At 35.0% G+C, this 25,997-nt stretch overlaps 3 long non-coding RNA genes across 3 annotated transcripts; 1 reads left to right on the top strand and 2 right to left on the bottom strand.

Annotated features, from left to right (window-relative positions):
* Positions 1 to 5,814: 5,814 nt before the first annotated feature.
* Positions 5,815 to 10,443, bottom strand: LOC147838556 (uncharacterized). Its single transcript, XR_015522202.1, has 3 exons — positions 10,109 to 10,443; positions 6,735 to 9,357; positions 5,815 to 6,546 (listed from the first exon to the last, which is right to left on the bottom strand). It is a non-coding gene; the product is annotated as an uncharacterized LOC147838556 (long non-coding RNA).
* Positions 10,444 to 14,715: 4,272 nt separating this feature from the next.
* On the bottom strand, positions 14,716 to 19,699 carry LOC147838555 (uncharacterized). The gene is made up of 4 exons (XR_015522199.1): positions 19,440 to 19,699; positions 18,912 to 18,982; positions 15,691 to 16,663; positions 14,716 to 15,373 (listed from the first exon to the last, which is right to left on the bottom strand). It is a non-coding gene; the product is annotated as an uncharacterized LOC147838555 (long non-coding RNA).
* Positions 19,623 to 25,566, top strand: LOC147838554 (uncharacterized). Its single transcript, XR_015522198.1, has 5 exons — positions 19,623 to 19,824; positions 19,938 to 20,079; positions 20,538 to 20,615; positions 23,272 to 23,445; positions 23,554 to 25,566. It is a non-coding gene; the product is annotated as an uncharacterized LOC147838554 (long non-coding RNA).
* Positions 25,567 to 25,997: the final 431 nt, after the last annotated feature.

Below are 25,997 nucleotides of genomic sequence, written 5' to 3'. Positions count from 1 at the left end.
TAAACATGTTAAAGCAAGTTGCAAGTGAAAATCTATGTCTCTGACTGAGTTTGCATTACTGCTTATTTTGACCTCTGCTGGCTGAGAAAAGCTCATTTTCAACGTCCAATACAGAATGTGATAAAACCAGATCCAGCCACTAAAATGCATCATTCTTTTTGTTTTAGACAACATTTCATGCACTGTTAAACATGTCAAAGCAAGTTGCAAGTGAAAATCTATGTCTCTGACTGAGTTTGCATTACTGCTTATTTTGACCTCAGCTGGCTGAGAAAAGCTCATTTTCAACGTTCAATTCGGAAAGTGATAACAACAGATCCAGCCACTTAAAAGCATTTTCTTTTTGTTTTAGACAACATTTCTTACACTGTTAAATATGTTTAGGAAAGTTGCAAGTGAAAATCTATGTCTCTGACTGAGTTTGCATTACTGCTTATTTTGACCTCTGCTGGCTGAGAAAAGCTCATTTTCAATGTTCAATTCAGAAAGGGATAAAACCAGATCCAGCCACTAAAAAGCATTTTCTTTTTGTTTTAGACGACATTTTATGCACTGTTAAAGATGTTTAAGAAAGTTGCAAGTGAAAATCTATGTCTCTGACTGAGTTTGCATTACTGCTTATTTTGACGTCTGCTGGCTGAGAAAAGCTCATTTTCAACGTTCAATTCAGAAAGTGATAAAAACAGATCCAGCCACTTAAAAGCATTTTCTTTTTGTTTTAGACAACATTTCTTGCACAGTTAAATATGTTTAAGAAAGTTGCAAGTGAAAATCTATGTCTCTGACTGAGTTTGCATTACTGCTTATTTTGACCTCTGCTGGCTGAGAAAAGCTCATTTTCAACGTTCAATTCAGAAAGTGATAAAAACAGATCCAGCCACTTAAAAGCATTTTCTTTTTGTTTTAGACAACATTTCTTGCACAGTTAAATATGTTTAAGAAAGTTGCAAGTGAAAATCTATGTCTCTGACTGAGTTTGCATTACTGCTTATTTTGACCTCTGCTGGCTGAGAAAAGTTCATTTTCAACGTCCAATACAGAATGTGATAAAACCAGATCCTACCACTAAAATGCATCATTCTTTTTGTTTTAGACAACATTTCATTCACTGTTAAACATGTTAAAGCAAGTTGCAAGTGAAAATCTATGTCTCTGACTGAGTTTGCATTACTGCTTATTTTGACCTCTGCTGGCTGAGAAAAGCTCATTTTCAACGTCCAATACAGAATGTGATAAATCCAGATCCAGCCACTAAAATGCATCATTATTTTTGTTTTAGACAACATTTCATGCACTGTTAAACATGTTAAAGCAAGTTGCAAGTGAAAATCTATGTCTCTGACTGAGTTTGCATTACTGCTTATTTTGACCTCTGCTGGCTGAGAAAAGCTCATTTTCAACGTTCAATTCAGAAAGTGATAAAAACAGATCCAGCCACTTAAAAGCATTTTCTTTTTGTTTTAGACAACATTTCTTGCACTGTTAAATATGTTTAAGAAAGTTGCAAGTGAAAATCTATGTCTCTGACTGAGTTTGCATTACTGCTTATTTTGACCTCTGCTGGCTGAGAAAAGCTCATTTTCAATGTTCAATTCAGAAAGTGATAAAACCAGATCCAGCCACTAAAAAGCATTTTCTTTTTGTTTTAGACAACATTTTATGCACTGTTAAATATGTTTAAGAAAGTTGCAAGTGAAAATCTATGTCTCTGACTGAGTTTGCATTACTGCTTATTTTGACCTCTGCTGGCTGAGAAAAGCTCATTTTCAACGTCCAATAGAGAATGTGATAAAACCAGATCCAGCCACTAAAATGCATTATTCTTTTTGTTTTAGACAACTTTTTATGCACTGTTAAACATGTTAAAGCAAGTTGCAAGTGAAAATCTATGTCTCTGACTGAGTTTGCATTACTGCCTATTTTGACCTCTGCTGGCTGAGAAAAGCTCATTTTCAACGTCCAAAACAGAATGTGATAAAACCAGATCCAGCCACTAAAATGCATCATTCTTTTTGTTTTAGACAATTTTTTATGCACTGTTAAACATGTTAAAGCAAGTTGCAAGTGAAAATCTATGTCTCTGACTGAGTTTGCATAACTGCTTATTTTGACCTCTGCTGGCTGAGAAAAGCTCATTTTTAACGTCCAATACAGAATGTGATAAAACCAGATCCAGCCACTAAAATGCATCATTCTTTTTATTTTATACAACATTTCATGCACTGTTAAATATGTTTAGGAAAGTTGCAAGTGAAAATCTATGTCTCTGACTGAGTTTGCATTACTGCTTATTTTGACCTCTGCTGGCTGAGAAAAGCTCATTTTCAACGTCCAAAACAGAATGTGATAAAAACAGATCCAGCCACTAAAAAGCATTTTCTTTTTGTTTTAGACAACATTTCTTGCACTGTTAAATATGTTTAAGAAAGTTGCAAGTGAAAATCAATGTCTCTGACTGTGTTTGTATTACTGCTTATTTTTACCTCTGCTGGCTGATAAAAGCTAATTTTCAACGTTCAATACAGAATGTGATAAAACCAGATCCAGCCACTAAAATGCAACATTCTTTTTGTTTTAGACAACATTTCATGAACTGTTAAACATGTTTAAGCAAGTTGCAAGTGAAAATCTATGTCTCTGACTGAGTTTGCATTACTGCTTATTTTGACATCTGCTGGCTGAGAAAAGCTCATTTTCAACGTCCAATACAGAATGTGATAAAACCAGATCCAGCCACTGACATGCATCATTCTTTTTGTTTTAGACAACATTTCATGCACTGTTAAACATGTCAAAGCAAGTTGCAAGTGAAAATTTATGTCTCTGACTGAGTTTGCATTACTGCTTATTTTGACCTCTGCTGGCTGAGAAAAGCTCATTTTCAACGTTCAATTCGGAAAGTGATAAAAACAGATCCAGCCACTTAAAAGCATTTTCTTTTTGTTTTAGACAACATTTTTTGCACTGTTAAATATGTTTAGGAAAGTTGCAAGTGAAAATCTATGTCTCTGACTGAGTTTGCATTACTGCTTATTTTGACCTCTGCTGGCTGAGAAAAGCTAATTATCAATGTTCAATTCAGAAAGGGATAAAACCAGATCCAGCCACTAAAAAGCATTTTCTTTTTGTTTTAGACAACATTTTATGCACTGTTAAATATGTTTAAGAAAGTTGCAAGTGAAAATCTATGTCTCTGACTGAGTTTGCATTACTGCTTATTTTGACCTCTGCTGGCTAAGAAAAGCTCATTTTCAACGTCCAATACAGAATATGATAAAACCAGATCCAGCCACTAAAATGCATCATTCTTTTTGTTTTAGACAACATTTCATGCACTGTTAAACATGTCAAAGCAAGTTGCAAGTGAAAATCTATGTCTCTGACTGAGTTTGCATTACTGCTTATTTTGACCTCTGCTGGCTGAGATAAGCTCATTTTCAACGTTCAAATCAGAAAGTGATAAAAACAGATCCAGCCACTAAAAAGCATTTTCTTTTTGTTTTAGACAACATTTCATGCACTGTTAAATAGGTTAAAGAAAGTTGCAAGTGAAAATCTATGTCTCTGACTGAGTTTGCATTACTGCTTATTTTGACCTCTGCTGGCTGAGAAAAGCTCATTTTAAACGTCCAATACAGAATGTGATAAAACCAGATCCAGCCACTAAAATGCATCATTCTTTTTGTTTTAGACAACATTTCATGCACTGTTAAACATGTCAAAGCAAGTTGCAAGTGAAAATCTATGTCTCTGACTGAGTTTGCATTACTGCTTATTTTGACCTCTGCTGGCTGAAAAAAGTTTATTTTCAACGTCCAATACAGAATGTGATAAAACCAGATCCAGCCACTAAAATGCATCATTCATTTTGTTTTAGACAACATTTCATGCACTGTTAAACATCTCAAAGCAAGTTGCAAGTGAAAATCTATGTCTCTGACTGAGTTTGCATTACTGCTTATTTTGACCTCTGCTGGCTGAGAAAAGCTCATTTTCAACGTTCAATTCAGAAAGTGATAAAAACAGATCCAGCCACTAAAAAGCATTTTCTTTTTGTTTTAGAAAACATTTTATGCACTGTTAAATATGTTTCAGAAAGTTGCAAGTGAAAATCTTTGTCTCTGAATGAGTTTGCATTACTGCTAATTTTGACCTCTGCTGGCTGAAAAAAGCTCATTTTCAACGTCCAATACAGAAAGTGACAAAACCAGATCCAGCCACTAAAATGCATCATTCTTTTTGTTTTAGACAACATTTCATGCACTGTTAAATATGTTTAAGAAAGTTGCAAGTGAAAATCTATGTCTCTGACTGAGTTTGCATTACTGCTTATTTTGACCTCTGCTAGCTGAGAAAAGCTCATTTTCAACGTTCAATTCAGAAAGTGATAAAAACAGATCCAGCCACTAAAAAGCATTTTCTTTTTGTTTTAGACAACATTTTATGCACTGTTAAACATGTAAAAGCAAATTGCAGGTAAGAATCTGTGTATCTGACTGATGTTGCATTACTGCTTATTTTGACCTCTGCTGGCTGGGAAAAGCTGATTTTGAACTCTAATGCAGCAAGTGATAAAACAGCTTCAGCCACTAAATAGCACCATTCTTTTTGTTTTAGACCACATTTCATGCACTGTTAAACATGTTAAAGCAAGTTGCAAGTGAAAATCTATGTCTCTGACTGAGTTTGCATTACTGCTTATTTTGACCTCTGCTGGCTGAGAAAAGCTAATTTTCAATGTCCAGTACAGAAAGTGATAAAAACAGATCCAGCCATAAAATGCATCATTCTTTTTTGTTTTAGACAACATTTCATGCACTGTTAAAGATGTTAAATAAGTTGCAAGTGAAAATCTATGTCTCTGACTGAGTTTGCATTACTGTGATTTGACCTCTCTGCTGGCTGAGAAAAGCTCATTTTCAACGTCCAATTCAGAAAGTGATAAAAACAGATCCAGTCATAAAATGCATCATTCTTTTTTGTTTTAGACAACATTTCATGAACTGTTAAACATCTTAAAGCAAGTTGCAAGTGAAAATCTATGTCTCTGACTGAGTTTACATTACTGTGATTTGACCTCTCTGCTGGCTGAGAAAAGCTCATTTTCAACGTCCAATTCAGAAAGTGATAAAAACAGATCCAGCCATAAAATGCATCATTCTTTTTTGTTTTAGACAACATTTCATGCACTGTTAAACATGTTAAAGCAAGTTGTAAGTAAAAATTTGTGTATCTGACTAAGTTTGCATCACTGCTTATATTGACCTCTTCTGGCTGGGAAAAGCTGATTTTGACGTCTAATGCAGCAAGTGATAAAATCAGCTTCTGACATTAAATGACATCATTCTTTTTGTTTTAGACTAGATTTCATGCACTGTTAAACATGTTAAAGCAAGTTGCAAGTAAAAATCTGTGTATCTGACTGATGTTGCATCACTGCTTATTTTGACCTCTGCTGGCTGGGAAAAGCTAATTTTGAACTCTAATGCAGCAAGTGATAAAACAGCTTCAGCCACTAAATAGCATCATTCTTTTTGTTTTAGACCACATTTCATGCACTGTTAAACATGTAAAAGCAAGTTGCAAGTGAAAATCTGTGTATCTGACTGATGTTGCATCACTGCTTATTTTGACTTCTCTGCTGGCTGGGAAAAGCTGATTTTGACGTCTAATGCAGCAAATGATAAAATCAGATTCAGCCACTAAATAGCATCATTCTTTTTGTTTAAGACAATATTTCATGCACTGTTAAACATGTCAAAGCAAGTTGCAAGTAAAAATCTATGTATCTGACTGAGTTCGCATCACTGCTTATTTTGCCCTCTGCTGGCTTAGAAAAGCTGATTTTGACGTCTAATTAAGCAAGTGATAAAATCAGCTTCTGCCATTAAATAGCTTCATTCTTTTTGTTTTAGACTACATTTCATGCACTGTTTAACATGTTAAAGCAAGTTGCAAGTGAAAATCTGTGTATCTGACTGAGTTTGCATCACTGCTTATTTTGACCTCTGCTGGCTGGGAAAAGCTGATTTTGAACTCTAATGCAGCAAGTGATAAAACAGCTTCAGCCATTAAATAACATCATTCTTTTTGTTTTAGACCACATTTCATGCACTGTTAAACATGTTAAAGCAAGTTGCAAGTAAAAAACTGTGTATCTGACTGAGTTTGCATCACTGCTTATTTTGACCTCTCTGCTGGGTGGGAAAAGCTTATTTTGACGTCTAATGCAGCAAGTGATAAAACAGCTTGAGCCACTAAAATGCATCATTCTTTTTGTTTTAGACATCATTTCATTCACTGTAAAACATGTTAAAGCAAGTTGCAAGTGAAAATCTGTGTATCTGACTAAGTTTGCATCACTGCTTATTTTGACCTCTGCTGGCCGGGAAAAGCTGATTTTGACATGTAATGCAGCAAATGATAAAATCAGCTTCAGCCACTAATAGCATTATTCTTTTTGTTTTAGACAACATTTCATGCACTGTTAAACATGTTAAAGCAAGTTGCAAGTGAAAATCTGTGAATCTGACTGAGTTTGCATTACTGCTTATTTTGACCTCTTTGCAGGCTGGGAAAAGCTGATTTTGAAGTCTAATGCATCAAGTGATAAAATCAGCTTCAGCCACTAAATAGCATCATTCTTTTTGTTTTAGACAACATTTCATGCACTGTTAAACATGTTAAAGCAAGTTGCAATTGAAAATCTGTGTATCTGACTGAGTTTGCATTACTGCTTATTTTGCCCTTTGCTGGCTGGGAAAAGCTTATTTTGACATCTAGTGCAGCAAGTGATAAAACAGCTTCAGCCATTAAATAACATCATTCTTTTTGTTTTAGACCACATTTCATGCACTGTTAAACATGTTAAAGCAAGTTGCACGTAATAAACTGTGTATCTGACTGAGTTTGCATCGCTGCTTATTTTGACCTCTCTGCTGGCTGGGAAAAGCTGATTTTGACATCTAAAGCATCAAGTGATAAAATCAGCTTCAGCCATTAAATAACATCATTCTTTTTTGTTTTAGACAACATTTCATGCACTGTTAAACATGTTAAAGCAAGTTGCAAGTGAACATCTGTGTATCTGACTGAGTTTGCATTACTGCTTATTTTGACCTCTCTGCTGGCTGGGAAAAACTTATTCTGAGTTCTAATACAGCAAGTGATAAAACAGCTTCAGCCACTAAATATCATCATTCTTTTTGTTTCAGACAACAGTTCATGCAGTGTTGAACATGTTAAAGCAAGTTGCAAGTGAAAATCTGTGTCTCTGACTGAGTTTGCGGTACTGCTTAATTTGACCTCTCTGCTGGCTGGGAAAAGCTTATTCTGAGTCCTATCACAGCAAATAATAAAAACAACTTAATCCACTAAAAAACGTCATTCTTTTTGTTTTAGACAAAATTTCATGCACTGTTGAACATGTTAAAGTAGGTTACAAGTGAAAATCTGTGTCTCTGCCCGAGATTGCATTACTGCTTGATTTGACCTCTCTGCTGGCTGGGAAAAGCTTATTCTGAGGTCTAATTCAGCAAGTGATAAAACCAGCTTCAGCCACTAAACAGCATCATACTTTTTGTTTTAGAAATAATTCATGCACTGTTAAACATGTTAAAGCAAGTTGGAAGTGAAAATTTGTGTCTCTGACTGAGTTCGCATTACTGCTTATTTTGACCTCTCTGCTGGCTGAGAAGAGCTGATTCTGAGTTCTAATACAGCAAGTAATAAAACAGCTTCAGCCACTAAATAGCATCATTCGTTTTGTTTCAGACAACATTTCATGCAGTGTTGAACATGTTAAAGCAAGTTGCAATTGAAAATCTGTGTCTCTGACTGAGTTTGCATTAATGCTTAATTTGACCTCTCTGCTGGCTAGGAAAAGCTTATTCTGAGGTCTAATACAGCAAGTGATAAAAACAGCTTCAGCCACTAAAAAGTCTCATTCTTTTTGTTTTAGACAACATTTCATGCAGTGTTGAATATTTTAAAGCAAGTTGCAAGTGAAAATCTGTGTCTCTGACCGTTTGCATTACTGCTTAATTTGACCTCTCTGCTGGCTGGGAAAAGCTTATTCTGAGTCCTATCACAGCAAATAATAAAAACAACTTAATCCACTAAAAAACGTCATTCTTTTTGTTTTAGACAAAATTTCATGCACTGTTGAACATGTTAAAGTAGGTTACAAGTGAAAATCTGTGTCTCTGCCCGAGATTGCATTATTGCTTGATTTGACCTCTCTGCTGGCTGGGAAAAGCTTATTCTGAGGTCTAATTCAGCAAGTGATAAAACCAGCTTCAGCCACTAAACAGCATCATACTTTTTGTTTTAGAAATAATTCATGCACTGTTAAACATGTTAAAGCAAGTTGGAAGTGAAAATTTGTGTCTCTGACTGAGTTCGCATTACTGCTTATTTTGACCTCTCTGCTGGCTGAGAAGAGCTGATTCTGAGTTCTAATACAGCAAGTGATAAAACAGCTTCACCCACTAAATAGCATCATTCGTTTTGTTTCAGACAACATTTCATGCAGTGTTGAACATGTTAAAGCAAGTTGCAATTGAAAATCTGTGTCTCTGACTGAGTTTGCATTACTGCTTAATTTGACCTCTCTGCTGGCTAGGAAAAGCTTATTCTGAGGTCTAATACAGCAAGTGATAAAAACAGCTTCAGCCACTAAAAAGTCTCATTCTTTTTGTTTTAGACAACATTTCATGCAGTGTTGAATATTTTAAAGCAAGTTGCAAGTGAAAATCTGTGTCTCTGACCGTTTGCATTACTGCTTAATTTGACATCTCTGCTGGCTGGGAAAAGCGTGTTCTGATGTCTAATACAGCAAGTGATAAAAACCGCTTCAGCGACTAAAAAGCCTTATTCTTTTTGTTTTACACAACATTTCATGCAGTGTTGAACATGTTAAAGCAAGTTGCAAGTCAAAATCTGTGTCTCTGACCAAATTTGCATTACTGCTTGATTTGACCTCTTTGCTGGTTGGGAAAAGCTTATTCTGAGGTCTAATTCAGCAAGTGATAAAACCAGCTTCAGCCACTAAACAGCATCTCTCTTTTTGTTTTAGACAACAATTCATGCAGTATTGAACATGTTAAATCAAGTTGCAAGTGAAAATCTGTGTCTCTGACTGAGTTTGCATTACTACATAATTTGACCTCCTGCTGGCTGGGAAAAGCTTATTCTGGGGTCTATTACAGCAAGTGATAAAAACAGCTTCAGCCACTAAATAGCATCATTCTTTTTGTTTTAGACAACATACATTTCATGCAGTGTTGAACATGTTAAAGCAAGTTGCAAGTGAAAATCTGTGTCTCTGACTGAGTTTACATTACTGCTTAATTTGACCTCTCTGCTGGCTGGGAAAAGTTTATTCTAAGGTCTAATACAGCAAGTGATAAAAACAGCTTCAGCCACTCAAAAGCCTCATTCTTTTTGTTTTAGACAACATTTCATGCAGTGTTGAACATGTTAAAGCAAGTTGTAAGTGAAAATCTGTGTCTCTGACCGAATTTGCATTACTGCTTTATTTGACCTCTCTGCTGGCTGGGAAAAGCTTATTCTGAGGTCTAATTCAGCAAGTGATAAAACCAGCTTCAGCCACTAAATAGCATCTATCTTTTTGTTTTAGACAACATTTCATGCAGTATTGAACATGTTAAATCAAGTTGCAAGTGAAAATCTGTGTCTCTGATTGAGTTTGCATTACTGCATAATTTGACCTCCTGCTGGCTGGGAAAAGCTTATTCTGAGGTCTATTACAGCAAGTGATAAAAACAGCTTCAGCCACTTAAAAGCATCATTCTTTTTGTTTTAGACAACATACATTTCATGCAGTGTTGAACATGTTAAAGCAAGTTGCAAGTGAAAATCTCTGTCTCTGATCGAGTTTGCATTACTGCTTGATTTGACCTCTCTGCTGGCTGGGAAAAGCTTATTCTGAGGTCTAATTCAGCAAGTGATAAAACCAGCTTCAGCCACTAAATAGCATCTATCTTTTTGTTTTAGACAACATTTCATGCAGTATTGAACATGTTAAAGCATGTTGCAAGTGAAAATCTGTGTCTCTGACTGAGTTTGCATTACTGCATAATTTGACCTCTCTGCTGGCTGGGAAAAGCTTATTCTGAGGTCTAATACAGCAAGTAATAAAAACAACTTCAGCCACTAAAAAGCATCATTCTTTTTGTTTTAGACAACATACATTTCATGCAGTGCTGAACATGTTAAAACAAGTTGCAAGTGAAAATCTGTGTCTCTGATCGAGTTTGATTTACTGCTTAATTTGACCTCACTGCTGGCTGGGAAAAGCTTATTCTGAGATCTAATACAGCAAGTCATAAAATCAGCTTCAGGAACTAAAAAGCATCATTCTTTTTATTTTAGACAACATACATTTCATGCAGTGTTGAACATGTTATAGCAAGTTGCAAGTGAAAATCTGTGTCTCTGACTGAGTTTGCATTACTGCTTAATTTGACCTCTCTGCTGGCTGGTAAAAGCTTTTTCTGAGGTCTAATACAGCAAGTGATGAAAACAGCTTCAGCCACTAAAAAGCATCATTCTTTTTGTTTCAGACAACATTTCATGCAGTGTTGAACACGTTAAAGCATGTTGCAAGTGAAAATCTGTGTCTCTGACTGAGTTTGCATTACCGCATAATTTGACCTCTCTGCTGGCTGGGAAAAGCTTATTCTGAGGTCTAATACAGCAAGTGATGAAAACAGCTTCAGCCACTAAAAAGCCTCATTCTTTTTGTTTTAGACAACATTTCATGCAGTGCTGAACATGTTAAAACAAGTTGCAAGTGAAAATCTGTGTCTCTGATCGAGTTTGCATTACTGCTTAATTTGACCTCACTGCTGGCTGGGAAAAGCTTATTCTTAGGTCTAATACAGCAAGTGATAAAAACAGCTTCAGCCACTAAAAAGCATAATTCTTTTTGTTTTAGACAACATTTCATGCAGTATTGAACATGTTAAAGCAAGTTGCAAGTGAAAATCTGTGTCTCTGACTGAGTTTGCATTACTGCATAATTTGACCTCCTGCTGGCTGGGAAAAGCTTATTCTGAGGTCTATTACAGCAAGTGATAAAAACAGCTTCAGCCACTAAAAAGCATCATTCTTTTTGTTTTAGACAACATACATTTCATGCAGTGTTGAACATGTTAAAGCAAGTTGCAAGTGAAAATCTGTGTCTCTGACTGAGTTTGCATTACTGCATAATTTGACCTCCTGCTGGCTGGGAAAAGCTTATTCTAAGGTCTATTACAGCAAGTGATAAAAACAGCTTCAGCCACTAAAAAGCATCATTCTTTTTGTTTTAGACAACATACATTTCATGCAGTGTTGAACATGTTAAAGCAAGTTGCAAGTGAAAATCTCTGTCTCTGATCGAGTTTGCATTACTGCTTGATTTGACCTCTCTGCTGGCTGGGAAAAGCTTATTCTGAGGTCTAATTCAGCAAGTGATAAAACCAGCTTCAGCCACTAAATAGCATCTATCTTTTTGTTTTAGACAACATTTCATGCAGCGTTGAACATTTTAAAGCAAATTGCAAGTGAAAATCTGTGTCTCTGACTGAGTTTGCATTACTGCATAATTTGACCTCTCTGCTGGCTGGGAAAAGCTTATTCTGAGGTCTAATACAGCAAGTGATGAAAACAGCTTCAGCCACTTAAAAGCATCATTCTTTTTGTTTTAGACAACATACATTTCATGCAGTGCTGAACATGTTAAAACAAGTTGCAAGTGAAAATCTCTGTCTCTGATCGAGTTTGCATTACTGCTTAATTTGACCTCACTGCTGGCTGGGAAAAGCTTATTCTGAGGTCTAATTCAGCAAGTGATAAAACCAGCTTCAGCCACTAAATAGCATCTATCTTTTTGTTTTAGACAACATTTAATGCAGTGTTGAACATGTTAAAGCAAGTTGCAAGTGAAAATCTGTGTCTCTGACTGAGTTTGCATTACTGCTTAATTTGACCTCTCTGCTGGCTGGGAAAAGCTTTTTCTGAGGTCTAATACAGCAAGTGATAAAAACAGCTTCAGCCACTTAAAAGCCTCATTCTTTTTGTTTTAGACAACATTTCATGCATTGTTGAACATTTTAAAGCATGTTGCAAGTGAAAATCTGTGTCTCTGACCGCTTGCATTACTGCTTAATTTGACATCTCTGCTGGCTGCGAAAAGCTTATTCTGATGTCTAATACAGCAAGTGATAAAAACCGCTTCAGCGACTAAAAAGCCTTATTCTTTTTGTTTTAGACAACATTTCATGCAGTGTTGAACATGTTAAAGCAAGTTACAAGTGAAAATCTGTGTCTCTGACTAAGTTTGCATTACTGCTTGATTTGACCTCTCTGCTGGCTGGGAAAAACTTATTCTGAGGTCTAATTCAGCAAGTGATAAAAACAGTTTCAGCCACTAAAAAGCATCATTCTTTTTGTTTTAGACAATATTTAATGCAGTGTTGAACATGTTAAAGCAAGTTGCAAGTGAAAATCTGTGTCTCTGACTGAGTTTGCATCACTGCTTAATTTGACCTCTCTGCTGTCGGTGACGCTTTCTTTTACAACCCCTAAAGTACCGCGTAAGTACAGTGAAATTACAGTGTACTTTTCTGTACGTACTGTGTAAGTATAATGAACGTATGTGTAGGTATAAGAGAACAAACCGTAATGCTTGGGTAATAAGGGGGTAACAACCAGATGTTCATCACAAAAATTACCACGTAAGTACAGTGAAATAACAGTGTACTTTTCTGTACGTATAGTGTAAGTATAAATAACGTTTACGTAGGTATAAGGGAACAAACTGTAATGCTTGGGTAATAACGGGGTAACAACCAGATATTCCAAAAAAAAGTACCGCGTAAGTACAGTAAAATAACGTTGTACTTTTCTTTAAATTGCAAAAGAACAAACCATAACGTTTGCGTAATAGGGGAGTGACAAGATATTCATCACGTAAAGAACCGCGTAAGTATATTACGTTTACGATGTACTTTTCTTCAAGTATTGTATACATATAAAGAATTATGCAAGGATGGTGACAACCTATTGCTATCTGCAAATGTACTGTACATGCACCTGCGTGAGTACATTAGTACTCTTTTTCAGTGCTTGGGTTTTATATGGGGTGTTTAATGAATAAAAGGTTTACAACCTGTGAAATTATGAACCCTTATTGTATACTGAATGTATTTTAAATCTGCAATTAAATATAAAATTTATTTACATCGACTACTTACCTTATGTTTACTGGTCGATCTCACCAAAGCCATCAATGTCTCCCTAACTCAATATCAACAAATAACTTTGCATGATATAGGCCTACCGTCAGGGTTCAATGCAGATTAAAACAGGCTCGCATCTTTACTGCTGTTTGCACAGGGGGGCTAACTGTTGCATTTCAGTAAATGTATAGCTGATGCTTTATAGAAAAATGTAGTAATTTGGTCTTCAATCAATAAAAACTGCTGCTGTAGTTTACTCTGTTCTTAGTGTTCAAGTATACACTAGTGTGTTAAAGCTCAGCTTCTTCCCTCTTTGTTCCCTGTAGTTAAAGGGTAAATACAGTATTTGTTCCCTCCTTGTTCCCTGTACTTAATGGGTAAATACCACATTTGAGAGTTGTAAATTAAAGTGAAGCATTGTTCCTCCCTTGTTCCCTGTACTTACAGGGTAAATACCACATTTGCGGGTTGTAAATTAAAGTAAAGCATTGTTCCTCTCTTGTTACCCCCTTGTTCACTGTACTTACAAGATAAATACCACATTTGAGGTTTGGGTCCCACTTTACATTAGGTGGCCTTAGTAACTATGTACCTACAGCCCTAAATACACATTTAGTACAGTGAACTTACATTGTACCTACATGTTCTTACATTGTACTTACAATTGAAGTACACCCATACTTAATATGTATTTACAGTAGTGTACTTACATACGTAGTCTAAGGTGTAAGTACAAATTTTGTAAGTACATATTTGTAAGTACACATTCGTAAGTACATATTTTTAAGTACACATTTGTAAGTACACCACATATTTACTATAGCTATTATATATATATATATATATATATATATATATATATATATATATATATATATATATATATATATATATATATATATATTGTTCATGGGGGCGAGGCAGTGTCGCAGTAGGTAGTGCGGTCGCCTCACAGCAAGAAGGTCGCTGATTCGAACCTCGGCTTAGTTGGCGTTTCTGTGTGGAGTTTGCTTGTTCTCCCTGCCTTCGCGTGGGTTTCCTCCGGGTGCTCCGGTTTCCCCCACAGTCCAAAGAGATGCGGTACAGGTGAATTGGGTAGGCTAAATTGTCCGAAATGTATGAGTGTGTAAATGTGTGTGTGGATGTTTCCCAGAGATGGCTGGAAGGGCATCCGCTGCGTAAAAACTTGCTGGATAAGTTGGCGGTTCATTCTGCTGTGGCGACCCCGGATTAATAAAGGGACTAAGCCGACAAGAAAATGATTGAATTTTATTATTCATGGTTACCACAATGTGTGCAATATACCTATTATTCAAAGATGCAACCAATGTTGGCAGAATACATAAATGTTAATTCAGTTCCTTCATTCAACATTTTGTGTTAGGAAAGTGAGTCATTTATTTATTTTTTATTATTAGTGGTGTGCGCCTCACCTGTTGCAAATAATGTAAATAAACTGCACCATCTATTCAGCAAAACGACAATAAGAATTTATTTGTAAACAGTAGTTAATATACAAAAGGTTGGAGGAAATAGCAAAGAACAATGTAAATTTTAGCATATACAATCTTTGTTTATGTTAGTGCAAATGTTCTCACTTATGTCATACTGCATTAAATAATGTAAAAAAATAACAACACATAACTTGATCTAACAAATCTGGTAAATTCAATGGTCAACAGTAACTATGCTTAATAAATTACGTACATGTATTAGTTGTTAACTCATGTTAACTAAGTAAATTTTGTTGGGAAGAGTGGTACCATTTAGACACTCAGGAATGTTTTTAACTACTGTGAAACTACCGGGTACTTACACTGAAAATACACAAAATCTGCCCTCTTAAAATACAGTGAGGAACCGTTGTTGATACACAGGAACTACCGTGTACTTACAATAAAATACACTAAATCTGCCCTCTTAAAATACAGTGAGGAACCATTGTTGATACACAGGAACTACCATGTACTTACAATGAAAATACACTAAATCTGCCCTCTTAAAATACAGTGAGGAACTGTTGTTGATACACAGGAACTACCGTGTACTTACAATGAAAATACACTAAATCTGCCCTCTTAAAATACAGTGAGGAACTATTGTTGATACACAGGAACTACCGTGTACTTACAATGAAAATACACAAAATCTGCCCTCTTAAAATACAGTGAGGAACCGTTGTTGATACACAGGAACTACCATGTACTTACAATAAAAATACACTAAATCTGCCCTCTTAAAATACAGTGAGGAACCATTGTTGATACACAGGAACTACCGTGTACTTACAATAAAAATACACTAAATCTGCCCTCTTAAAATACAGTGAGGAACTATTGTTAATACACAGGAACTACCATGTACTTACACTGTAAATACACTAAATCTGCCCTCTTAAAATACAGTGAGGAACTATTGTTGATACACAGGAACTACCGTGTACTTACAATAAAAATACACTAAATCTGCCCTCTTAAAATACAGTGAGGAACTATTGTTAATACACAGGAACTACCATGTACTTACACTGTAAATACACTAAATCTGCCCTCTTAAAATACAGTGAGGAACTATTGTTGATACACAGGAACTATCGTGTATTTACAATGAAAATACACTAAATCTGCCCTCTTAAAATACAGTGAAGAACTATTGTTGATACACTGGAACTATCCATGTACTTACACTGAAAATACAAAAAAAAAAAAAAATTATCCTCTTACAGTGCAAAACTTTTGGTCTAAGGAAATAATGTGATACTAAACTGGAAAAACAGGAAACACACATTTTAATACATAGAATTTACATGCTAAATTTACAAAGATGACATAAAAAAATCACATTTGCTTGTTAAGAAATGATTTCTTATGATTTAATAAGAAATGATGATGCACCCTGGATCTACATATATTTACCCAATTTCTTAGCAGTACAACTTTTTATATTCTTCATGGTTGCAAATTATTGGATTTTGAAATGTTTCCTAATGTCATGAAACAGTGAGCAAGTACTCCTGCTTTGTTTTGTTTGCCTAATTGAGACCACGTAATACATTTCAAATGCTCTTTCAAGAGCTGTTTGCTTTTGTTGCCTCTTTGCATGTTAACCTGTGACTTGATGCTTTCCCATGCACGTTCTATGTGCTGTGTATGTCAATCAATGATTGGATTAACAAAGTTTTCTGAATAGTTCACAGTAAAATGCCTGTACCCATGTCTAGGAAGTGCCTGAGCATATGTTCTTCAACAGTCACTGAAAATGATGGATCCTCTTCTTGCATGTCTTCAGATTATGGGAACAAGAGTCTGTCTTGAGCGGTTTTTGACTATCTTTAAACGTCTGTGGCCCTTGATTTCCAGCATTCCAAACACCCAGCTGTTTCTTCTCTATATAGAACGAAAATGGCCACAGTTATACTAAAAACAAAAAAGTATATATTTTTAGATTATAGGGTATACAGGAATCATGTTCAATTTAATACATTGTAAGACCTTTGTAAGACTCTTCTTACATTTTAAGACCTCGTCGCCACTTTAGATTTTACCAGTAACATTTCTAAAATTTTAAAGTATATTTACTAGATACTTATGTTTAAAAGCCCATCTAACAATCTTGTGACAACTCCTTATCAATTCAACATATTTCAAAAGGTAAGGAAACGAAGCACAACATAATTATTTGAGTTACTACACATTTGCAAATTTAATTAAGGCAAACTTTATAGCTTATTAAAAATACATGTATAATAGAAATATAATACCTTGGAACGCAACATTCAAAACTTCTTAATACTTTTAAAGGGCTTTAATTTTCTCAAACATTTTAATACTTTTTAAGAATTCACGAACATCCTAAATTAGGATGACGTAATCAAGTATTTAATGAACCTAAAAAATCAGTGAAATAATTTGTTTAATATATATATATATATATGTATGTATGTATGTATATATATATATATATATATATATATATATATATATATATATATATATATATATATATATATATATTTTTTTTTATACAACAGTTCTGTCTGGTTCTTGAATCTGATTGGCTGATAACCATGCATAATGTAATTTTAAGGCTTTTTTAGTCGAAAATGTAGTTGTTTAGATTGCAACTATGCAGTTTATTTATAAGCATAGTGCCTATTTCAAAATATTTATAATTTCTAAGAGACAGCGCGTCGGCGTCCATTAGCCAAAGACAGTTGACGTTGTCTATCCACAAGATGGCGCCAGGACCGCATAATAAGCCCTTGTTAAGAAGATTAAAACAGCATGATAACAACTACAGCTGATCAAATCATTATTAAACTAGTAGGTGATATTCTAAGTCGATCTCTCTCTTTTGTATAGATTGCATCTATGCAGTCTACTTATAAGGACAGTGCCTATTTTAATAGTTACTTTCTTATCCAGGTTCTCAACAGTGTTATTTAGAGACCTCAACCCCGAACACCCGCTCCTTGTCGCAAACAAAACTGCAGTCTGGTGGTGATTGCGCTGCTTTTCAGGGTTAATTATTGTGATATCCCGATTGCAACAGAGAAATACTGTAGACTGTAAAACTGTAAGAAGATTTCTCTGTAGATGGATGGCATTTCATGTCAAGCCTTATAATTTTAATATGTGAGCAAAATCACCTGTTTTGTCATCACTTTAGACATTACGCTACAGAGAATCATTCAAATACTAGCTCTAAAGTGATGTTGGTGAATTAGTAACGGCTTCTGCTGTTTTGATGTCAGCTGCAGATGTGAATGAACGGCGGAAGAAAGTAGTTCCTAATACAAAAAGATTTTTAGACTCTCCGTGTTTGATTTTCTTTTTTTTTTATATATATAAACAATTGTGCCATCGAAACAGAAATATACCTGCAAAACACTTGTTTTAAAATGTAATTTTGGAAAAAAAGAAAATCAGTTGAATTAGAAAAATAGTGGCCAAAAGTCCTGAGTAGAGTAGTATAGGTGTTGCAAGAATACCATTCTTGCAACACCTAAACATAAAGACTGGTTTGAACAAACTAAAATAAATGTAGATAGGATTGTAGACTTCTACACTGTTTTATGAAGCAATGAGGCCTAATTAGAAATTTCTGGACTTTCATTGATTAGCAGAACATTTTGATTAGAACACAAAAAAGCTTAATCTGCTAATCATCAGAACACTATTCCCCTATACAGGTGAAGTCAGAATTATAAGTCCTAATTAAAATTTTCTTTTTAAAATATTTCCCAAATGATGTTTAACAGAGCAAGGAAATTTTCACAGTATGTCTGATAATATTTTCTTTCTGGAGAAAGTATTATTTGTTTTTTTACTAGAATAAAAGAAGTTTTACATTTTTTAAACTCCATTTTAAGGACAAAAACCCTTTAGGCATTTTTTTTTTTACAGATAGTCAACAAAAAGCAGATCCGCAGAGTGGATGCGCGCGTACTAAAGAGCGGTGTTATCGCGCGCGTACTGATCAGCTGTGTTGTCGCGCGCGTACTCAAGAGCGGTGTTGTCGCGTGCCTACTGAAGGGCGGGACCGAAGGTGTGCCGCGTCGCAGGGGCACTTTTGATCATTTTGGAAGGGCACTTTCTATCCAAGACTAAAAAGGGCATGTGCACTGCACAGGTTGAGCTCTATGTGTGCATGTGCCTGATTTACCCATTTGGCTGAAAAGTTAACCTTTTGTTACTGATAATGAAACTTTGCGATGATCCTTTCTTCTGCACAACCTATAAACAAATAAAAAACAGTAAAGTAAATCATAAAAACATGCTAACATCCAACCTAGTATTTCATATTTAACACAATATTTCCTAAATATTATACAATCATTTTCCAATACATAAGGTTCTTTACCAAAAGGCTAAGATAAATATAAAAATAACACACAAAAATATTCGTACATAAAATATATTTATTATATATTTTTTTCATTCATTTTTAATACTGTACTGTATATTTATTTATCTGTTTGTAATACTGTAATGTATCTCAAAATGTATCTGTTGTTATACTAATATATAAACTTTAAAATCTGATAATAGCCCTAAATGTGTTATTGTTGCTATGCTTAATACAAACAGTATATTATAGAGTATACGTTTATTTGAATTTTAACAAAAAACATATTATATTGAAACCACGTTAGTAACACATAAGTACAATATACAGTATTACTCTACTTACCATATATAACGGTCGCTACTCTTGTAACTGGTCAGACAGCTTCATTTCCTTTGTGCAAACGCGGCAGGTTGGTGCACCATGGAGCAGTCTCTTCTTGAATAATCATTTTATTAAACTTTTCCGATGATGAGATCCTCTTCTGCAGCGATGCAAAAGGTGATGTATTTGCTCAGATAATCTCATTTTAACCGCCTCTTAAAAACTGCATATTTACTTTCCTAAATATTTAAAAGTGAAATGCGGGAGCGAAACATCCAATCAGAGGTCTCCATTTGATGACGTGTCTACTTTCAGAGACGTGTTGCGCGCATGCGTGATTTCAGCTGGCGCCTGGCGGACGGTCTTAATTATTTGAATTTCAAGGGCTGACGACGACAGTCTAGAGGTATGGCAGATAAATAATTATATATATATATATATATATATATATATATATATATATATATATATATATATATATATATATATTATGTCAATTGTTGTACTTTGTTTCCACAGTGTACATTACGGAAATAGCGAAAGAAAAGACTTCATAACACTAGAAACAGGATTTTAATTCTGAACACTTCCAGTTGTTTCGGAAGAGGAAGACAAAAAGACTTCTCACTCTAACCAACAGTATCTACAGTACCTGCATTAGGTAACGTATGAAAACATTATCATACAGTAACATTAATGTTTCCTTGATTGTATCACATAAATGGACCCATTTCACAAGACTGTTATGACACATTAACGATTGTCATAAACTTAAATTCTTGGAAGTTTTATAAAAAAAAGAAACGTGTCATATTTGCATCAAATTAACGTCACACAAATTACAATTAAATGAAATTTATATCTAATGCAGCGTCTATGAGGCTGACATTTTTTTCTATTTCTGAAAGTCTTAATAACACTATTGTGGAGTATTTAGTGTATTATTTCAGCAAATTGTAAAAAGATTAATTCTTGTACTCTCTCATTCGCCGCACTCAAAGTTTATACAGCTATGACGGCTTCTCCTGCTGAGAAACAAAAAAAGTGAAAAGGGTCTATATTACACTCTTTCATCATTTTACTGGCTAAACTTCACAGATTACTGGCTTAACGTTACAGATATAACTGCTGTTGTCATAGATGAGGACAGAAAGGTTACTGACTCTAAGCTGTCAGTGGACTCTGAAAACAACCCAGGTACACATTATAATATTTTTGGGACATTCCAAAATGTAGTTGTTATCTTAACCCTAACATTACTTTTTGTGTTTCCATTTATAAAAGTGTATATATTTTTATCTATATTATTTGCAGTGCTTAGCATAAATGAGTACACCCCTCACAAATCTCTCTTTAAATTAATTTTATCTGTTGGACGCTGTGCAATAATATATTTGTGCATATACTGTACTTTAGTCAGTTGCAAAACTGTAACTAATCTCACAAAATATCTTAATATAACAGTCCAAATATGTGTACACATGTGTACACAAATATGTAAATTCATTTGTTGGGAAAAATATGAAATAATAAAAAAAGGATTTGGTTTATTTGCACAACTGCATGTGAAATTTATTGCCAATCACTGTTGCTTCTTAAGAAATGGATACAAATATTATTATTCAATTTGGGGTGTACTTATTAATGCTGATCACTGTAGTTTGTCTTCATAAGTGTAAGTTTTAAACAAATAGGTGACAGTTAAAAGGATAGTTCACCCGAAACTGAAAATTGGCATCATTTACTCATCCTCAAGTGGTTCCAAACCTGTTTGAGTTTGTTTCCTAACAAAGAAAGACATTTTAAAGAAAGCTGAAAATCTGTAACCATCCACTTACATATTTTTTTTTCCTACTATGAAGGTCAATAGTTACAAGGTTTTAGCTTTCTTCAAAATATCTTCTTGTGTTATTTTAACCACTTGAGGGTAAGTAATTAGTGAGTATATTTTGTAATAAGTTTATTAGTTATTTGTAACATTAATATACAATATGTTGCTCTTTGAATAAAAGTGAGAGAGGTGAGCTTAAATACCTGTATAGCTAGTAAATCAAAAGACAGTTATTTCAAACCTGACCCTTGATAGAGCCTAAATAACGAGTGGCAGAACATACAGTAAATTTGCATGTCTGTGTTAAGGACTCAGACTCCTGTGTATTGGTTGGGACTGCCTTTTGCCTTTGGTACTGCCTTAACCCTGGTAGCATAGATTCAACAAGGTACTGGAAATATTCTTCAAAGATTTTGGTCAATATTGACATGATAGCATCACGCAGTTGCTGCAGATCTGGCACCAACTACCATGCCACTTAAAAAGTGAATTAAAGTCACTTAAATGCATTGAGAAGTTGGACAGGTATAAGTTAATAAAGTGACCGGTCATTATTATTATTATTATTATTTATTTATTTTTTTTAACTTAAATTTATATTTGTTTACTTTTGGATGATATCAGACGATGAACCTTTCTTCAGCCTTAGGAATTGATTGCTGTAAAAAAATGGCTTATGCGGGTTGACAAAATTTGGCCAAATTATTGTAAATAACAAAAACCAAATGTATTTACCCACCGCCTACTTTTTTGTGTGTTTGGGAGGGGGTATCAAGTGTATCTGGCAACACTGACTTTTTCCTTGTTGTAATGTTGAGCTTTGTGTTTGTCTGAGGTTCTTTTCAGATACCTGCTTTTTTGGTAAAATTACTGTATTACTATATTTTGGTAAAATTAATGTATTTGCAAACTGCAAAAATCTGTTTTTAGTATTAAATAAAAAAAAGGTCCATTAGTGGAACCATTAGTCATCCTGATTTATTTAGGGGTAAGTAATGTGGCGAGGTGGCTCAGTGGTTAGCACTGTGACCTCACAGGAAGAAGGTCGCTGGTTCAAGTCCCGGCTGGGTCAGTTGGTGTTTGTATTGGCGTTTGCATGTTCTCCCCGTGTTGACGTGGGTTTCCTCCCGGTGCTCTGATTTCTTTCAAAGATGTAGATGTATAAGTGAATTGAAAAAATAAAATTGCCCATAGTGTATGAGTTTGTGCGAATGAGAGACTCATTCATTCATTTTCTTTTTGGCTTAGTCACTTTATTAATTCAGAATGTACCGTCAACTTATCCAGCACATGTTTTACGCAGCGGATGGCCTTCCAGCCGCAACCCATCTCTGGGAAACATCCATACACACTCACTCACACTTATACACTATGGACAATTTAGCCTACCCATTTACCTGTACCACATGTCTTTGGACTGTGGGGGAAACCGGAGCACCTGAAGGAAACCCACGCAAAAGCAGGGAGAACATGCAAAAACTACACAGAAACGCCAACTGAACCACCCGAGCCTTGAACCAGCGACCTTTTTGCTGTGAGGCGATGGCACTACTTACTGCATCGCCATGAGAGACTTCAATATTTATGTTTAATAAACTTAAACCATATCCATTGTACTTGAATTATAAAGTCCTATCAATATCCTTCTTAATTACAACTTATCTATTTAAGTTAACTAAACTTAGACCATGTCCATTACACTTGTATTGTCAAGTCCCGTCAAATTTTACCTGAGTTAAGACAACTTCACTGTTTATATGAAGAAAAGTAATATTTTTAAGGCAGTAGATTTTTTACAGTGAGGGCAGTGAGCTGCATTTAGATCAGCCTTCATTTTTGTATGCAGTGCTTGGTTTTCAAAATTAAACCAGCAACTACTGGATACAATTAGACCTTGCAATATGTAAGTTACTCAAAATGCCTAATGCAGTACATCTTTATTTGTAACATTTATTTTATGCCAACATAAAAAATGACAGCCATTTCACAGATAAATTAATTTGATATGAATCTTTCATTTAGGCAAAGAAAAAAAAAGAGGAAGAAAGACACTAGTAGTGACAGTGATGAGTTACCCTCTTCATCATCCTCCTCCCCATCATCATCATCTGAGAATGAAAGATTTTCCAAAAAAATCAAAGAAGAACCCCCCTTCAATTAGGTCAAAATCTATATTCTCCTGTTTAACTGTGTGAGGTAAATACAACAGCACTTTTTTGTGAATTGATTCTTGATGAAAATGACTTTGCCATGTTTTTTATAACGTGTAATGCATTAATAAATTATTTATTTCATTTTCAACAGCTAAGTTTCCAGAAGACAATTTGAAGAGACACATAAAGTTTTTTAGAGCATACAATAAGGAAGGAAGCATGACAAGAGCTTTCTCAAAGGTTGGAGTGGACAGACAGAAACTTTGAATTTGAGGTGCTCAGAGGCCCTGACCACTGAAGTGAAAGCTTAAATTTTCTCAGCTAAACAAAAAGGAAAACTCTTACCAATTATATACATTCATTCATTCATTTTCTTTTCGGCTTATTCTGCTTATTAATCTGGAGTCGCCACAGCGGAATGAACTGCCAACTCACCCAGCACATGTTTTACGTAGCGGATGCCCTTCCAGCTGCAACCCATCAGTGGGAAACACCCATACACTCTCATTCACACACATACACTACTGACAACTTTAGCATACCCAATTCACCTGTACCTCTTGTCTTTGGACTTGTGGGGGCAACCGAAGCACCCGGAGGAAACCCACGCAAACGCGGGAAGAACATGCAAACTCCACATAGAAATGCCAACTGACCCAGTTGGTCGAGGCTCCAACCAGCGACCTTCCTGCTGTGAGGCAACTGCACTACCTACTGCACCACTGCGTCACCCCAATTAAATATCAATTCCGCTGATTTTTTTTCCATTTAACGTATGGTTTCCTGTGTTTATGTATATCTAAGGAAATGTGTTTAAACCATATTGTGTGACCTTTTTGTTTGTTACATTTTCTCAAAATAATTATAATTATATAAAAGTTTCCAAAATACACTGTTTTAGTTTATCTAAAAGTTACAATATAAAAAGCTAAATAAATAATTCCTTTTTTAAATTTTTTTTTATTTTGCATGGCCTGTAATTATTAGCAATTTCAAATAAGAATGGTTCCTCACTGTATTTTAAGAGGGCCGGTTTTGTGTATTTTCATTGTAAGTACAGGGTTGTTCCTGTGTCAACAACGGTTCCTCACTTTATTTTAAGAGGGCAGATTTAGTGTATTTTCAATGTAAGTACACGATAGTTCCTGTGTATCAACAATAGTTCCTCAGTGTATTTTAAGAGGGCAGATTTAGTGTATTTTCATTGTAAGTACACGGTAGTTCCTGTGTATCAACAATAGTTCCTCACTGTATTTTAAGAGGGCAGATTTAGTGTATTTTCATTGTAAGTACATGGTAATTCCTGTGTATCAACAATAGTTCCTCACTGTATTTTAAGAGGGCAGATTTAGTGTATTTTTATTGTAAGTACACGGTAGTTCCTGTGTATCAACAATGGTTCCTCACTGTATTTTAAAAGGGCAGATTTAGTGTATTTTCATTGTAAGTACACGATAGTTCCTGTGTATCAACAATGGTTCCTCACTGTATTTTAAGAGGGCAGATTTAGTGTATTTTTATTGTAAGAACACGGTAGTTCCTGTGTATCAACAACGGTTCCTCACTGTATTTTAAGAGGGCAGATTTTGTGTGTTTTCAGTGTAAGTACCCGGTAGTTTCACAGTAGTTAAAAACTTTCCTGAGTGTCTAAATGGTACCACCCTTCCCAACAAAATTTACTTAGTTAACATGAGTTAACAACTAATACATGTACGTAATTTATTAAGCATAGTTACTGTTGACCATTGAATTTACCAGATTTGTTAGATCAAGTTATGTGTTGTTATTTTTTTACATTATTTAATGCAGTATGACATAAGTGAGAACATTTGCACTAACATAAACAAAGATTGTATATGCTAAAATTTACATTGTTCTTTGCTATTTCCTCCAACCTTTTGTATATTAACTACTGTTTACAAATAAATTCTTATCGTCGTTTTGCTGAATAGATGGTGCAGTTTATTTACATTATTTACAACAGGTGAGGCGCACACCACTAATAATAAAAATAAATAAATGACTCACTTTCCTAACACAAAATGTTGAATGAAGGAACTGAATAAACATTTATGTATTCTGCCAACATTGGTTGCATCTTTGAATAATAGGTATATTGCACACATTGTGGTAACCATGAATAATAAAATTCAATCATTTTGTTGTCGGCTTAGTTCCTTTATTAATCCGGGATCGCCACAGCAGAATGAACCGCCAACTTATCCAGCAAGTTTTTACGCAGCGGATGCCCTTCCAGCCGCAATCCATCTCTGGGAAACATCCACACACACATTCACACACTCGTACATTTCGGACAATTTAGCCTACCCAATTCACCTGTACCACATCTCTTTGGACTGTGGGGGAAACCGGAGCACCCGGAGGAAACCCAAGCGAAGGCAGGGAGAACATGCAAACTCCACACAGAAACGCCAACTAAGCCGAGGTTCGAATCAGCGACCTTCTTGCTGTGAGGCGACCGCACTACCTACTGCGACACTGCCTCGCCCCCATGAACAATATATATATATATATATATATATATATATATATATATATATATATATATATATATATATATATAATAGCTATAGT

Source organism: Danio rerio, chromosome 22 (genome assembly GCF_052040795.2).
Source record: "Danio rerio strain M-AB ecotype USA chromosome 22, GRCz13ab, whole genome shotgun sequence".
NCBI classification, from domain to species: Eukaryota; Metazoa; Chordata; class Actinopteri; order Cypriniformes; family Danionidae; genus Danio; species Danio rerio.
The sequence above is the reverse complement of the archived record's forward strand: the minus strand, read 5'-3'. Positions and strand labels throughout refer to the sequence as shown.